General features: G+C 34.6%; 1 protein-coding gene across 1 annotated transcript in view; it reads left to right on the plus strand.

Moving 5' to 3' along the window:
• The window catches only part of LOC105228986 (BMP-binding endothelial regulator protein), a 133,888-nt gene that overhangs the window by 55,267 nt on the left and 66,285 nt on the right, over positions 1 to 12,336 (plus strand). The gene's annotated exons all lie outside the window — the stretch shown is intronic.

The following is a 12,336-nucleotide window of genomic DNA, read 5'->3' on the forward strand; positions in this document are numbered from 1 at the left end:
GTGGCGGGTTCCAAACCCAGCGCTTTGACTTCTAAGACTGGAAGTCGTGAGTAGATTGAGCCATATGTAAAAGAATCTTTTCTGACAACTCTCAAGAAAATGGCACTCAGAGAACTAAGTCCTCCGGAAGATTTATGGTCCTTTGCTCATTGACAACAGCGAATACCGTAGTCGATGGGACGATAAGCTGTACGAGATAAACTTGTAGGACGACATTTACTTAGTTCAGCAAGACGCTGGATAGGTCGTGTCATCCGAATAGATGAAAATATTTCAGCTCTGTGAGTATTTAACGTAGTACGCCGGGGGAGTTTGCGCCAAACAGTGTAAAGGGAGAACGACTGCCGCGCTGTTGTAAACTCTACTGTAACCGGGTAAGCGGTGTCTACAATAAAGAATAAGGAAAGAAGAAAAAGGATAGTTATGCTGCAGGAAACTGTAGCGAAAGTACGTCTCAGATTTAAAATCTGCAAAACCAAAAAAATGCGTATTAACACCATCAAGTGTACTATACCAAAACTTCTAAGTCGCTGGTATAAAACTCGAAAATGTGAAATGCCATTATTTAGTTGACCACCAATATATCTGTAAACGGTGTCTCAAAGGACATCTTCATTTCAACCGTGTAAGAAAAGCCTAGCAAGCTTTCAGTGCTCTTTAGGCAGTCTGGAATTCCTCAAAGAATACGCTCCGTCCTAAGATAAAAATATTGAACTTGCTAAATCAAATCTTTCAAGGAAATAGGAAACATGGGATTTGTAGTTTCTAACATCCAAAAGATGCCAGTTTGAACAAACTGATGCCTTGCGACCCGCGATTCAACATTTGCTGTCTTTTCTGGCCCCTTACTGTCTCCAGCACGGACTTATCATCACGCATAAATGAAACACCGCGGCAGGCCGAAGTTCTCAAAAGATATTGGCGCGCACTCGAACATATTCTGAGACAAGATCCAGATACAAACACCCGGATCCCTAACGACTGGAATTCAAAATGCAGCTGACGAAAAGACCGATCCGCTTTAAACTGGATAATCAATTTGAACATCGAAATATCTAAGGTCCAAACAATTTCAAATCAAATCAAGCGTCTAATGCAAGATCGAAATAAGTGGAATAGTCTCATTGCGACCCTTTGCTCCCCCGCGGAGCTTTAATGTACAATTAGTACAATGTTGATTAAAAGCAGAGCATCTACTACAAAAGCTCAATCTTCTCTCATCTCAATACACAAATTTAAATTCAGTAATAATAATAATTTTTGGTAAAAATTAAAAGATGTACCGAGTTGAAGCCGATACCAATTTTTAAAATTTTTTTAACCTAAACAGGGTCAATAAATGATCGGCATCTTGAGCTTAGTCGATTTAGCCATGACCGTTTGTCCGTCAGTATATATCCGAACTAATCACCCTGTTATTGAGATATAGATCTGAAATTTTGTACACCTTCTTTTTACCCCAAGGAGCTGCTGATGTGTCGGAACCGCCGATATCGATTCACTATAGCTTATAGCTGCCATACAAACTGAACGATCGGAATCAAGTGCTTGTATGGAAAACTTTTTCAGTTGACGAGATATCTGCACGAAATTTAGCACGAATTATTTTCCAAGTCAATGCATTAATATACGAATAAATTGTTCAGATCGGGCCACTATAACATATAGCTGCCATACAAACCGATCAAACAACATCAATTTCTTGTATAGAAACGTTTTTATTTGTGAAGCGTATTTTCGGTGTTAATGGTTTTTTTTTTTGCTAATTTTTTCACAAAAAAACCTGCAACTTCATTTCCGTACCACCCTATTGTATGAATGCGAGCCGCCTTGCCTATCCGTATATCAATATTGTTATTGAACATCAACAAAAAACGAATTGTTAGCGCATAGCTCTTGGCAAATTTATTATCTGCCATAGAAATTCAAAATATTTATTTGCGGATTTCCCAAAATCATCGACGCCGCGACCAAATACAAGTAATCGATTAAAAACTTTGCGCAATTCTCGCGAACGCCGGCCAATATTTTATTTTTATGTGAATGTTTACGCAATTTGACTTGATTTTTTTGACAACCTGTAACCAGTTAAGTTGCCGGTCTGTGTGCGTGTGTTTGTGTGTGTTGCTTGGTGTCCATATGTTGCCTTTAATTAGAATATTTCTCTTCTTTGGAATGTTTTTGTGTGGATTTTTGCTTCGTTTTATCAAAACAGTATTGTTTATCAACTTTAATTTTGTTGTTGTTGTACGAAGAGTCAACGAAAAGTGGTATAATAAATTAATATTCAATCACTAAGTGCAGCGTGGACTCTATAAATTCACTTATCTCCAAGCGAAATCTCGCATTCTTTCTAACACTCCGCGGCTCGCAAGAAGCGTTGACATTTTGCCGAATTAATAATCAGACAAATTTATGCCAAATGCACTGTTATGGATTATGTGTATGTGTGCGCGTTTGCCGGTTTTGTTTCACTTCATTTGTTTGTGTTTCCTTAAATTTGTCTAGCTTTCGTCAGTTGTTTTTGCTTTTGTTGCTATACTTTTCGTAGTTTGCATTTTCATGTGTAATTTCAAGTGTTTTTTGGTTTTGTGTTTGTCTGCTTTTGTTAAAAAAAAGTCTTATCATTTGGTGTAGTAAGTTGCAGAAAACACAAATGAAATGAGAAATTTCTCGTAAATAAATATTTTTTATTAAAAAAATTTGTATTCTTATTTAAATTTTTTTTTAAATTTTTTAAGAAATTCATTTTAATTTTTTTTTTGTTAAAATTATTTTTAATTTTTTTATTTTTATTTGCTTGGTAAAATTTTCTTATTTTTTTGTATTTTCTTTTTTAATTTGGTTTTGCTATTTTTCCAGTTATTTTTTGTTAATATAATTATTATTATTTTTTTTTATTTTTTAATAGTTTTTGCTATATACGTATTTCTGTTAATTTTATATATGCATATGTATGCATGCTTTTATGTATATTTTTTAATTGTAGTTTTTTGTTAATTTTTTTATTTTTAGAAATTTTTTTAGTTTAATATTTTCGTAATTTTTTTTTAATAAATTTTGTTGCGCTGTTTCGTAATATTTTTTTATGTAATTTTTTGGAATTTTTTTTAATTTTGGAAATTTTTTTAATTTTAATATTTTGTTTAATTTTTTTAATTTTTGTAAATTTTATTAATTTTAAACTTTTGGTTAATTTTTTTTTTTATTTTAATATTTTGTTTAAAATTTTAATTTTTTTATTAAATTTTGTTTTGTTGTTGTTTTCTGGTTTTATTTTCATATTTTGTTTTTTTTTTAGTTTTATTAATTTAAATTTTGTTTTAAATTTTTTTATTTTTATATTTTGTTTAATTTTTTAATTTTTTTTAATTTTTTTTTAATTTTATTAATTTTAATATTTTGTTAAATTTTTTTAATTTCATAATTTGTTTGATTTAATTTTTGTCAATTTTTTTAATTATAGTATTTCGCTTAATTTTTTTACTCTTTTATTTCTACGTGCTGCGTTCTGCAATGTCATTTGTATACACTGGAATTCCCACTTACTTCTGAAAAAAATTTACTGTTATTTAGGCACGTTTCGTATAAAAATTTATTTGATGAAAAATTGTTTGACAGCTTATTTTTGGAAGAAACTGGTTCGTGCGCGTTATTTTTAACATTAAATGAAAGATTTCTTTACTGTTTGTTTCTATTGTTTTTTTTTTCTGTTCCATAAAACAATACTTTCGCTTTATTGTGCAGTGCATTAGCTCGTGTGAAACCAAAGTTCAAATTGATAAATAAATTTCGAGCGAGAAAAAACGAACAAGAATAAAAATAATGATTGGGTTAGGTTATACTGGCCGGCTGTCATGCCATGCATAGACCTATTGATGCTTACAAGTAGTACAGTCAAATTGGACTTCAGTTTAATTTGAGGTGAAGAATTCGTCACACAGGACGTCAAAGTTTTTAGCGAACTGTAAGAGTGATTTGATGTCTACGTTTGAAACTTCGGCTAGTTCTTATGGTATGTCCATCTGGCTCGCATGTGAAGCGGTCAACAGCCGTCCGAGAGTCCTATCTACCACGTGAGTAAAAATAATGCGAATTTTCCTAAGGGGTTCTTGCACATGATCTTGGCGATCCTACATGTACTTAACGAAACTCATCTCCTTATAATCCGCCTGTCAGTCTTTTCGGAAACTTCGTTGTATATCATTCTTAAGTGACTTCCGTATTTCCTTTACCTGTTGGGTAGCCAGACGGATAGCAGTTTTGGCAATCTCATCAGCTGCTTTATTTCCTGGAACTCTTTTGTGACTTGGGATCCAGTAAATATGTAACCGCTTTCCGGTAGTCGCTACATTTACTGCTTTCCTGCTTCCAAAGACGTTCTCTGACGTAATGCGATGTGAGATTTTTGCCTTAATTATATTAGGTTGTCAAATATCTCCCTTCCGTTTCTTTGCTCTTTATTCAATGTTTTATAAAAAAGTGTTACAGTGATCGGATTTAGTTCAAATATGCGCCGTTTCGTTCGATAATCTGTTTCCATCTAGACGGCAACTTCATAATACCCCCTCCTTATTTGCGAAGAACTCGGACAGCCACTTTTCACAAGCCTCTTTTGAGTTCAACTTTACATCAACAAGCGCGTTCGCTATGAACAGGAACAAGTAGAAATCACTTGGTGCAATGTCCGGGCTATATGGTGGATGCGATAAAACCTCTCATCCGTGCTCCCGTAACTTCTGGCGAGTCATCAACGAAGTGTGTGGTCTGGCGTTGTCCTGGTGGAACACTACACCCTTCCTGCTTATAAGTCTATACATTTCGTCCTACTTTTCTAAACTCTATAATTCTTAAAACTGTTCGTGATTTGACAGAAAAGAAAAGTAAATATTGAATGATCTCGATATATTTTGCTTCCTGTAGTAGTATGATTTTTTAACAAAATTAATACAAAGTGTTTCTATTCAGCTTCAACTGATCCTCTGAAGTTGAAACAAAGTATTTTCATTGACTCATCTTGTTTATTTACTATACACTCTCTCTATAGAACAAAGACAAAATAAGATTTAATGTCAGCATAGGTTTGTTGAAAGCCATGGAAAAAGTTCAAAATATTCTAAGGGCCGTTGCGTCAATGTCTGGTTAACCCTGTTTGTTAAGCATAACTTAACTGACAGAAGGCTGCTAACTAGAAATTGAAAAAGCGACCCTAAAAGCCTTAACTCTTATTATCGGAAAGGTCTTAAGATAATCTTGATCTTCCATCATCCAATCCGGTTTCGAATAACTAAGGAACAAATAACTTTTGGATATTATCGGACAATGCTGAGTAATATCAATTATATGAATATAAATGTGAAAGCGAAGTGAAGTTATTCGAGTAGAGGCACTCTAAAATTATGAACTGAACATGAACATCATACATATCATTCATGAATATTTGAATATGAGAAAGCTCTGTGCAAAGTCGGTGCTGCGCGAGCTCACTTTTCACCAAAAACAACCACGAGTTCAGGATTCGCAGCAATGTTTGGAGATGTTCAAGCGTTATAAACTCGAGTTTTTGCGTCCACAATGGATGAAACATGGCTCCATCATTTCACTCCGAATTTCAATTGATTATCATTCCAGTGGATAGCACACGATGAACTCGCTTTCATGTCTGGAAAAAGACAACAGTCAGCTGACAAGGTTATGACGATGTGGATGGAATAATTTTTATTGAATATCTTGAAAAAGAAGGACCATGAATAATAATCGCTTTATTATATATGTACATATATAGCGCCATTAAAACGTTTGAAGGGCGAAATTTTTGAAAAACTACCGCTTCAAATTACATCCGCATCCTTCGTATTTCGGTCTCCAACGACTATTTCCTGTTTTCAGATCTTGAAATAATACACCCAAGGAAGAAATTTTCATGAGGTGAAGAAATTATCGCCAAAACTCAGGCCTATTTTGAAGCAAAGAACAAATCGTACCACAAAAATAGTATCGAAAAGTTGTAAGGTCGCCATAATCAGTGTATCACCCTTGAAGGGAACTGTGCTAAATAAAAAAAAATCAAATTTCCTCAAAAAATGTGTTCCAACATGGTAGATCGGAGACTTTTCAATTGACCTGTTTTATAATTTACATATTTATAGAATTAATGATGTTAATAATATATTATATACGTATATGTATGTATGTATATAAGTACGTTTATATAGTATATCTATTAAGAGATTTGTGAATTTCCACAACCATATTAATACATTTATTCAGTTTTTTTTTGTATAAATTACAAGTGTTCAGCTCAGTCGCGTGTGTCAATTATAATTACGAGAATATCTCTGTGACTGTATCCATACAGTTATACAATTAAGTATACGCGTTTGTCTGTGTTCAAAACTGGGTCGTTTCGATTTCATTTTGTGCTATTTTTAAACAATTGTAATACAAGTAAAATTAGTTTTGACATTGATAACTCGCTGGATTGTACATAAATGCTTGACCAAATTAGAAATAATTATAGCATGCAAGCAAATACTATTTTTTATATTTATTTAAATGAGCTTGCGCGCTTATTAAGGTCTGCAGTGTACTATTTGTTGCAAATTGTTTCTATAATCAAAACAACTTTTTCAGGAAAAATGTGTTGTTGTTTAACTATGAGAGATTTCCGACAGCTTTCAAATGTAATAAACGTTTATAACACGTAATGGGAGGGGAAGCCTCGCTGGAGGAGAGGTACTATGTGTGTTTTTTAACGGATGGATCAAAGCTAGCGGGGAGAGTTGGTGGACATATGTATACACTGTGGTGAATTTTTCATCAGCAATAAATTGTTACATTATTTATGCATGCTGTCCATAGATTGTTGAATAATTGCTTACAGTATTAATTAAATACAATAAAATAGGTGGCAACTCTGTCAAAAATAAAAATAATAATAATTTTTGATGTACCTAATAAATGTAATGGTAAAAGCACTTTCTCTTTAGAAAAAAATGAATTAAATAGGGTGGCAACTCTGTTGATAGATTTTAAAGAAAACTAATATTTGTTTGTACCTAATAAATATAACTCCAAATGCACTATCTCTGTAGAAAAAAATAATTAAAATATGTGGCAACCCTGTAAAAAGTTTTAGACAATTTTTTTTTTTATTGTTCCTCATAAATATAATGCTAAAAAATATTTTTTTCAAATAAAATTGGTGGCATCTCTGGTACAAAATTTTAAAACAAATGTTTTTTGTACCTAATAAATATAACGCCAAATGCATTTTCGCTTTAGAAAACAGAATTAAAATAGGTGGCCGCTCTGTTTTTTAGACAAAAATTATTTTTTGGGCTTACCTAACAAATATAACGCTAAAATTTTTTTTCAATTCAAATAGGTGGCAACTCTGTTACAAAATTTTAGACAAAAATAATGTTTGTTATTATCACCTTAGAGAAAAAACTTAATTAAAATAGGTGGCAGCTCTGTAAAAATATTTTAGACAAAAATTATTTTTTTGTACATACATATGTACATACATATGTACCTAATAAATATAACGATAAAAAATATTATTTTCAATTCAAATAGGTGGCAATTTTTTTACAAAATATTAGACAAAATTATTATTTTTTATTCTTAATAAATTTAACGCCAAATGCACCATCATTTTAGAAAAAAAATTTAACAAATGGCAACCCTATAATTATTCATAGTTTTGAAATAAAAATGGTGGTTATTTTGTAAAACTTTAATTATAATAATTTTTAAATTTTATTGCACTCACATTTCAAATTTTCCCATGAAAACTAGTTGACAACCCTGCTTCCGTAAGCTTGCATTGCCTTCATTGAAGAATTAAGTGGCTCACAATTCAATTGGATTTCTTCGAATATTCAATTTATTTATGCAAATTTAGCTGCTGCAGCGCCTAACCACTTTTTTGCAATTTTCTCTTGTTGTTGTTCATTTGCTGTCTACTTCCCAAATAATTAACTTTTATCCCACACTGCTTGTGCCCATATGACCTTTGACAATTCCATTTGAGTTAGGGTTTTACCGCTAATTAAAAGTTACGTTATGCACGCAAACAGCACACACAGACACAGAGCAGCGACGTTAACTTGAAACCTTTTTTGATCGTCGCATTTGGTCACATTGCCAGCCATTCGCCATTCGACGGCATTCGTTGGCTGCGCGCGCATGCATAATCGCCACGTCGCTTTAGCTATTGTTTAAGCCTAATTTTTTCCGCTTTACTGTCATGTTTCTCCAAACATTGCCATAACATCCAATAACAATGTAACCAATAACAGTTTCCATGTCATCGGCTAAGCAAATCGGCGTTAACCGTAATGTTATTGCAGCAGGGTACAGTGGGCCAGTAGTTCAGTTTAGGCATATGAGACGATACTAAAACGCGAGTTTAAAGTTGTTTCTGCACTCGTCTCCTCAAAAGTTCGCCAATCTAGCCTAATTCACCTGACATTAGAATTTAAGACCTCTAAACTCCTGGAGTTGATCTTACAGTACAGATCCTTTGGTATTTATTTTAGATTTCTCGGTAAGGTCTCTGGTTTTGTCCAATTTAATAGGATCTTTCTTAAGTAGTGAACACTGAACAGATATTTTAAGTTTGCCATGAAGTCTGTTACACTCAAAAGAAAACGTCGGATACCTTATAAAATATATATGTATTTATGTACTTACATAAATGATCAGTATGATGAGCTGAGTTTATTTAGACATGTCTGTCTGTCTGAAGCACTATAACATATATCCAGGTCCTTCTCCACGTGGTCTTTCCAACGGAGTAGAGGTCTTCCCTTGCTTCCTTTGGGGGGAATACGTCGAATACCTTCAAAGCTGGAGTATTATCATCCGGGATCTTCAGGAGACATGATCTAGCCAACGTAGTCGCTGTCTTTTAATTCACTGAACTATGTCAATGCCCTCGTATGTATATCACATACAGCTCATTGTTCCATCGACTGCGGTATTCGCCGTTGCCATTGCGCTAATGACCATAAATCTACCGCAGAAGTTTTCTCTCGAAAACTCGTAACGTCGACTTATCAGATGTCGTAATCGTCCATGCCTGTGCTCTATATAGAAGGACGGGAATAATGAGTGACTTATAGAGTTTGGTTTTTGTTCGTCGAGAGAGGACTTTACTTCTCAGTTGCCTACTCAGTCTGAAGTCGCACCTGTTGGCAAGAGTTGTTCTAGATTGGATTTCGATGCCGACATTGTTGTTAGTGTTAATGCTGATTCCAAGATAGACGAAATTATCTACGACTTCGAAGTTGTGACTGTCAACAGTAACATGGGAGCCAAATCGCGAAACCGACGACTGTTGGTTTGAAGACAGGAGACATTTCGTCTTGACCTCGTTCACTACCAGACCGATTTGCTTCGCTTCCTTATTCAGTCTGAAGAAAGCAGAACTAACGGCTCGGTTGGTGAGGCCTATGATATCAATATCATCGGCGTATGCTAGCAGCTTGCATCTTCTCTATTGAGCTCTGCAGCTCCTATTATTTACTCCAACAGTAGATTGAAGAAGTCGCACGTAAGAGTCTTGTTCGAAAACCTGTTTGGTATCAAACGGCTAGGAGAGGTCCTTCCCGATCCTGACGGAGCTTTTGGTGTTGCTCAACGTCAGCTTAGACAGTCGAAGGCGGCTTTAAAATCGACACGAGTCTTTAGGCGCATGCTGAAAATTTGGTCGATAGTAGATTTTCTAGGTCTAAGCCACATTGATAAGGGCCAATCAGTTTGTTGACGGTGGTCTTCAGTCTTTCACACAGTACGCTCTATAGAACCTTATAAGCGATGTCGCGGAGGCTTATCCCTTGGTAGTTTGGTGGAAATTGTGAGGATCATAAATTTCACTTCAAAAATTATATAATAAATATATAAAAATTTATATACCATTCAACAACTCATTAACAACAAATCTGTCACAAATTTTCTTAAATAAACCACTGTGCACACCACTTTGCCTATAGCAACCACAACTGCAATAACAACAATAATAATAGCAACAAGTAAGGAATAGCTAAGTTCGGGTACAATCGAACATTACATACACTTGAAACATGCGGGTAAAATTATTTGCGAATTTCAATAGTATATCTGAAAGATTGGCCGATATTTTCGGTAAAGTGTACGCAATAGGAAATGGGGTCCACATATTCAGTAAGTGGGAGCTTGAATAGTTTCGGCACGTCTTGGGCAATTTTTGACATAAAGTGGCATACCTCAAAGTGACCCACCCAAAGTTTTCCATAAAAGCCCTTGATTCCGATCGTTCGGTTTGTATGACAGCTATATGTTATAGTGAGCCGATCTGAACAATTTCTTTCGATATTACATTATGTCTATAAACAATAATTCATACCAAATTTTGATACCACGTTAAATGCGAAAGCTTTCCATACAAGAACTTGATTCCGATGGTTCAGTTTGTATGGCAGCTATATGTTATAGTGGTCCGTTATCGGCAGGTCCGACAAATGAGCAGCTTCTTGAAGAGAAAATGACGTTTACAAAATTTCAAAACAATATCTTATAAACTGAGGAACTAGTTCGTATTTATACAGACAGACGGACATGGCTAAATCGACTTAGCTTAACATACTGATCATTTATATATTATACATATATACTTTATAGAGTCTCCGACGAAGCGTCCGAAGCTTCCTTCTGAGTGTTACAAACTTCGTGTAAGTTTGTCACAGGGCACAGTTGTGCCCTGTTCAAGGTATAATACTGAAAAATGTATGCAAAAAACAATAACAACGTCATCGATTGTCAACTTAAGCCGCAAATGCTCTCATCTATTCAAGTAAATATGTATGTATGTAAATATTATGGCAAACGCAAGTCTGTCGGTGCGACGCTGCGATCTCAGTGTTGCCAGAAACCAATGCTTACAACAATAACGCGTACTTATTAACTTGCATAAGCATGAAAGCGCTACAATGTGAATGCAGTTGAAGACACACAAGCTTGTCGGTTTTTATGTAATTTACAACAAAAACTTATAGCTTTCGGGATCCCGAAATTTTTTGTGATTACTGCAGATTAAATTATAAAGAATATTATCGATTTTTATAAATATTCGAATGACAGAAACAAGAAAGCCCAATCACAAAAATTATGAATTCAATTATAAATTGTACATTAGTAGGTACATAAGTATGTATGTATGTATTGTGTATTCATTTCGGAATGCCGACAAATTTTTGTGACAACTTACATATATTATGGAGTTTTATAAATTTTCGAGTTACGGAATCGAAAAATCCCGAAGACTTAGTCCCGCAATTTCGGGATTTTATGCTTTTGCGTTTTAGCTGCGAATATTCGTTGTCTTACAATTTTATGCCAGCTAAAGTTTTTTTCATTTCGGGATCCCGAAAAATTTTCGGGACTGAGATATTCAACCACATAAGTATGCACTTAAGACTAAATTTAGTACTAAGATTATACATTTTTTATAAATTTTCGAGTTGCGGAAAGTCCCGAAGATGTAATCCCGAAATTTCCGGATTTATGCTTAAGCATTTTAGCTGCGAATATTCGCTATATGCCTATTTAAGGCAACGGATATGCAAAATTGCATTGCGAATATATGCCATATGTATGTATGTGAATTGTATTTGTAATTACATATGTATGTGCTTGTATGCCGCAACAGTGTTTTGCCTATCACTAGCAATATCCATTGCCATTTTGTTGGCTTTAATGCTGTGGTTGCAGCCTCAATGCACTCACACACACACACAAGTACATATGTATGTATGTATATATAAAGTTATCACAGCAGCTGAGTTCGTTGAGTGGCGACTGTTTTTGTTGTTGTTGCTGCTGTTACCAATGCGCTTGCCGCTTGCGGTTTGTTGCTTTGGCTTCCCTGTGATGCTTACCTTTGGCTGAGTATATGCGCCTTTTGCGGTTATGTTGACTGTTGCTAATGTTGTTGTTATTATTATATGTTCTTCTTGTTGTTGTTGTTATTTACTTCTTTCAACAAGCTCGCTGTGGTCTTTGGAAATCTGTCGATTGTGCATTCGAACGTTTATTTGTTCAATCATTCGCTGATTCGCTGCCGCAAATGCAGCTGGAGCAATCCTGCCGACTGTCAGTCAGTCAGTCATTCAGTCAGTTCGTTTCAGCGGCTTCAATGGCTTCATAAAAGCGGACATGCATAAATGTTTATTTACATGCCCAAGCACATACATACATACATAGATACAGCGTCGTAGTTAAATTGCTTGTTCAATCGTCGACGCAGCCGCTTGAAGCCTGCGCATTTGTATGTGCGTGTGTGTGTAAAGC

The sequence above is a fragment of the Bactrocera dorsalis genome, chromosome 3 (genome assembly GCF_023373825.1).
Source record: "Bactrocera dorsalis isolate Fly_Bdor chromosome 3, ASM2337382v1, whole genome shotgun sequence".
Lineage (NCBI taxonomy): Eukaryota > Metazoa > Arthropoda > Insecta > Diptera > Tephritidae > Bactrocera > Bactrocera dorsalis.